General features: G+C 47.0%; 1 long non-coding RNA gene across 1 annotated transcript; it reads right to left on the bottom strand.

The window, feature by feature from the left end:
- Positions 1 to 660: 660 nt before the first annotated feature.
- LOC109735671 (uncharacterized) lies at positions 661 to 1,297 on the bottom strand. The gene is made up of 3 exons (XR_012203869.1): positions 1,241 to 1,297; positions 1,083 to 1,157; positions 661 to 902 (listed from the first exon to the last, which is right to left on the bottom strand). It is a non-coding gene; the product is annotated as an uncharacterized lncRNA (long non-coding RNA).
- Positions 1,298 to 5,848: the final 4,551 nt, after the last annotated feature.

The following is a 5,848-nucleotide window of genomic DNA, read 5'->3' as shown; positions in this document are numbered from 1 at the left end:
GACCGCCCGCGGGCCGCGGGTGACCTACGCCGCGTCAAGCAACAACCAGGAGACACTACTAGGAAAAGGCCTACTAATGGCGCACCTAATTTGGCTATTAATGGCGCATTAGTGGTGCGCCATTAGTAGCACGCCATTAGTATATTTTACTAATGGCGCACCACTGGTGCGCCATTAGTATCTGGTATACTAATGGCGCACCCCAGATGCGCCATTAGTATATACAACAGTGCGCCATTAGTATGCCTCCCAGGGGGCCATCTATACCCAGGTGCTTTGGCATACTAATGGCGCACAACAACTGGATGCGCCATTAGTAACTTCGGCATACTAATGGCGCACTGTTTAGTGATGCGCCATTAGTATCCTCTGGCATACTAATGGCGCACTATGATGTGATGCGCCATTAGTATGAATATTAGGTTTTTTTTATTTTTTTTCATTTTCTGTTTTTTGCACAGGTTACAAAATGTATAATTGGACAAAATATAGACATCACACATCAACAACAGATTCATCGAATACAATAGAAGATTAGTCTCTGAATACAATTCATCATTTTAGTCTCCGAATACAATTCATCATATTAGTCTCCGAATTCAAAAGACCGAACAAAGATAGAACATTATATTACAAGTGTCGAGACCGCGAGTTTGTCTTCACATTACAAGTCGATATCGATCATCTAAACTACCATCACATAGAAGAGAGCTGCGGTCATCACGATGAAACCTTCATTTAGGAAGAGAGTGAACCTTTGGTGGGTTCTCTCCACTGCTCCCAGAGTTGATCCCAGATTGTATATTTGAACCGACATTGCTTGATTCGCTTTCTTCAGGAAATGCTGCCCCATCATGCGCATTGAGAATCACACAATAGCAGTGTTCTGGGTCTGACAAAACCTGCTCAAATTTACAAGATCACTTTACTCTTTATGGTTAACTTAGAAAGTATATGGTCAAAGCCATCTGAAGGAAAACCACGGAACATCAGTGATAAAACCGCAGGCATCTACAATATTTGCAAAGTATTGCCAGAACACAATGTTATGTAATTTTTGGGAGAAGTAAATCAGAACTCACCACAGCATCAAAAGGATCATCGAAGTCATCAACTGAGAAATAAATGTTCGGATATGCAGGTACTGTCTCTACAGCCTATTAAAGGGATGTGAGTTACGACAGATTATTTATATTGAAAGGCAGTCTCTCTGAAAAGATGATGCCAGAAAAAAAATTACCTTTCTTTGATCAAGGCGGAAATTTACACGACTAGGGGATGCATATACAGTTTTTGAAACCTTGTAAATTGGAGGCAAGCGCTTGCTTTTGTCTGCACGATTGTGAAGATTGCTGATACTGTGGAAGTAGATTAGAAGAAGCACATAACCAACCATTAAATATTACTAAGGGGAGTTATGAAAAACAAGGTTTTGTTGTGCATGACAATTGAAACTACTGGCACTCTAAGATTTGTGAGTCCCTTAACATTCCAGGGCAAACTCAAGCAGAAAGATAAATTTGTGGTCACAAATTGTTCAGCCAGCTAATGAAAAAAGTGTGATTGTACCAACAACCCAGACCCATTTCGCAACATTTAGTTGAAACAGAGAATGTTGTTTCAATACGGAATTAGATGACATGACAATCATTATTTGCCAACCGTCTCAGATTTTGATAAAGGGTGAGAAACTATGAACAAAAAATCTGGGGAGTTCTTTAACTGACTATAGCTAACAGACCAAAAGTGTTGTATTAATATAAGGATTTACTTCATTTAGCACCCCGTTGCCATTGGCGATCTGCCAAGACGCGATGAAGATAGTAAACACGAAGGCTTGGAGAAGAAGAGGAATAACTGAGAGTAGGAGGCTAATTGGTAGATTTCTCTCAATTTGTTCAGCTTAACCATTCTCTAGGTACAGACTGGCTTATATAGCCTACAGCTCAACACAAGGCCACATCGATGCTGAACACACACACACACTCTGCACCACCGTTATTACACCTCTTCTATACGGTGGCGCCTCCTGAATATATGTCTCAACTCCAGTGTCTCGCACACCAGCCATAACACCTCAATAGATCACCCAAAAAGGTTTGCAGTTGTTCTTATGCATAGTTATAGCTAATTGTTCAGAGCATACAAAGCTTGTAAGATCTTAGCAGAAGTGCCACAGAAACATACCTGCACAATGCCACTGTGACAGTATATGACATGTGAGCGACTAAATTCAAATAGAAGGAACGTTCCCAATCAACCTCAGTTGAATTAGCATTTATGAGCTTTTCAAGCTGGCAATTGCAAAAAAGGAGCATATTTAGCCCAGTAATTCAAGGGAACGTAATTGTTCCCATCATGGGTTCTCCAACTAACACTATGTTATGTTAACTAGATAAGACATAAAAGAACACCGATAAGGATTTCCCATTGTCACTAGTTTTAAAAATTACACCTCCCAAATATGAAAATTACTGTACTGAGTGTTCATCTGTTCATGCATACAAAGTTAAAAATGGTAAGGGATCTAACATTGTCGTCATGCAACTCACAGATAAAATTTTCCAGTACTGTATGTTCATTACAGTTATACATATGAAAATTGCATAGCATGTACCCAAAAAAGGCTCATTCGGCAATTAAGGACAACAAATTAGAATAAATTTTCTATATATATATATATATATGGTTAATGAAATAAAACAATGGGAACATTTTCCCTTACTTAAAAAAGCAGTTTATTTTAACAATAACTACAAAAACTGTTAGCTGAACTGAATACAGAGCATACTTGTTATGGTTGCAACTAAATTAACTCAACAGTAGAGAACATACAAATAAAAAAAAAGTGAAGAAAGAATGAATAAATTTTATAAAATTTTCTTGAATCTACACTACCAAGGAAGCCTAAAGAATTGGCCAAAAAAATCTTTAGTAAAGTGGATTTAGTGTACAAGCTGGGACAAAAAAAAAAAGAAGAGAGAAAATAATTCATTATGGCAACAGCAACCGACTGGGACAACCTGAAATACTGCTAGTAACAAGCTGGTCCACCGACTGTTCGACCAATTGCAAAACAAATGAAGTTTCATGGCCTGGTGCATTAACACTAAGAATTTCCTGAGCCTATTGCAAAGCATTGAAAGCAGCCCTGTTGAAAATGTAACCCCATGAAAGCCTACGATGAATTGCATATCCTACACATACACACAGTTTCCAGCATTCCACAGAAACAACTCCATACCATACGTGGTGCAGTAATAAAACATATGCACAACGGCAATACTGGGCCAAACAGAGTGGGATGCTAAGTTGACACTGCAGCTGCAAAACCAACAACGCTGCTCGGAATTATCACATGGAACTAACAACACCCATCACTTAGTCCTCGGTAAGTGTTCTTTTCTCCCAATTCTATAACCTGCCACAGCAAGCACGTACGGACCACCAACTGTTCGACAGATTGCTTCGGGCAAATCCAGCCACAAAACTCCCTTCCACTCCACAGATCAATCCCACAGAGGCGCAAACTCGAATCCAGTACCACGCATGCCCGCTCAATCGGCAGCTAAAACGAAGCAGGAAACGGGAAGGATCGGCTTACTGTCTGCTGCATGAAGTAGCCCTTGGTGGCGGGGTCGACCTCGGCCTGCAGGCCCGGGTTGTTGGCCGGCGCCTCCTTGGCCCCCGACGACGTCGACATGGCGGAGGCGGCGAACGCGGCTGGGTAGGACCGGCGAGCCCGGGCGAACCCCTGCACCTGCAGAACCCCGATCAGAAACCGTGAGCACGAGTGCGAGAAGCGCGACGATCTAGTATATCAGTTCGCCCGGAGACCTTGGGCTGGGCGAGGCGGGGGGCGCGCGGCGCGGAGGCGGAGGCGAGCCGGCGGAGGGCGCAGGAGGAGAGGAGGGCGGAGCGGAGTGTGGCGGCGGCCATGGCAGAGCGGTACGGCGGGGTTATTTAGGGGAGAAGAGGATAGAGGAAAGGCGCACTAGTTACTAATGGCGCACCTTCAGGTGGTGCACCATTAGTATGTTTGGACAGGCGCACTAGTTTAAAATTTTTTTGATACTAATGGCGCACCCTGGACCAGGTGCGCCATTACTAGTTACAACTAGTAATGGCGCACTGTGTCTGGATGCGCCATTAGTATGTTTGGACAGGCGCACTAGTTTAAAAAAAATTTGATACTAATGGCGCACCCTGGGCCAGGTGCGCCATTACTAGTTACAACTAGTAATGGCGCACTGTGTCTGGATGCGCCATTAGTATGTTTGGACAGGCGCACTAGTTAAAAAAATTATACTAATGGCGCACCCTGCGCCTGGTGCGCCATTAGTAGTTTCAACTCTAATGGCGTATCAGAAGGTGGTGCGCCATTAGTATATACTAATGGCGCACCGCTTGTCTGGTGCGCCATTAGTGTCAATCCCATCTATAGCCCTTTTTCTAGTAGTGAGAGACCCTCCAGAAGTACATCCAGCGCTTCAACAACGTCCGCCTCAAGATCCCCAAGTTGACGGACGAGGTCATCATCTCCGCGTTCCCTGATGGCGTCCGCGACGTCAAGACGAAGGAGGAGCTCGCTATCCACGAGGAGTTGTGCACGTCTCTGGAGTTGTTCAACCTGGCGACCAAGTGCGCAAGAGCTGAGGAAGGGCACCTCTCCCTCCTTGAGCTCCCGGCTACGGACCCGGAGGAGAAGAAAGAAAAGGCCAAGGACGTGAAGCGCGGAGCAGCCGTGCTCGCGGCGGAACCAGATACCAAGCGCGGCAGAGATCAGCCTGAGTCATCCAAGAGCAGCCGACCGTTCTGCGCCTTCCATAACCTGCATACCCACAACACTAGCGACTGTCAAGAGCTCAGAGCCATTCGAGAAGGACGCTTCGGTCGACGCCCCGAGCGCAACGACCGGGGCTATGGCCGAGGAGGAGGACGCGGTGGCGGACGCTGGGACGACCGTGGCCAGCGCCAGTAGTGGCGCGACCGGCCTCGTGAGGACCACTGGCAGGATCAGCCTCGCGAGGGCGCTTGGAGGGACCAGCCTCGTGAGGATCGTCCTTAGGGCAACGCCAATCTTCCCCCACTACCGCCGCCGCCAAGAAGGAATGACGACCACCATCAAGACGAGGGGGCTGGGGGCTTCCAGGAGCCGCGCGCTATCGCCTGCATCTTAGGCGGAGCTCAAGCCCCAGCCTCACAGCGTATCTTCAAACAGTTTGCTCGTGAAGTAAATGCAGTCCTCCCCAAGCTCGAGGCCACGCACCTGCTCAGATGGTCCAAGTGCCCCATCACGTTCAGTTCGGCAGATCAGCTCAAGTGCGTAGCTACCGCAGGCGCCCTCCCGATGCTTTGTTCACCAGTCATCAGCAACGTGCAAGTTACCAAGACCCTCATCGACGACGGCACAGGGCTCAACGTCCTGTCCGTCGACACGTTCGACTACCTCCAAGTGCCATATGACCAGCTTCAGCCTACCAAGCCCTTCTTAGGAGTGACTGACGGTTCCACCACACCGATAGGGCAGGTCCAACACCCTGTCACCTTCGGAGAACGCAACAACTACCGCACCACGCTCATCAACTTCGACGTGGCCTACATCCGTCTGCCGTACAATGCCATCCTCGGGTATCTAGCCCTGACCAAGTTCATTGCGGTGACCCATCATGGCTACAATGTCCTCAGGATGCCAGGAAGCGGCGGAATCATCACGGTCCCATGTGAAAAAAGAGATGCAGTGTGCTCCCATGAGCGTGCCTTTCAAGCTGCAGCAATGTACGACCCCGACAGCAAGGGCGAGTGCCCTCCCGAGGCCACCCCCAAGAAGAAGAAGCAGCTACGTCGT

Source organism: Aegilops tauschii, chromosome 2 (assembly GCF_002575655.3).
Source record: "Aegilops tauschii subsp. strangulata cultivar AL8/78 chromosome 2, Aet v6.0, whole genome shotgun sequence".
Classification (NCBI taxonomy): domain Eukaryota; kingdom Viridiplantae; phylum Streptophyta; class Magnoliopsida; order Poales; family Poaceae; genus Aegilops; species Aegilops tauschii.
The sequence above is the reverse complement of the archived record's forward strand: the minus strand, read 5'-3'. Positions and strand labels throughout refer to the sequence as shown.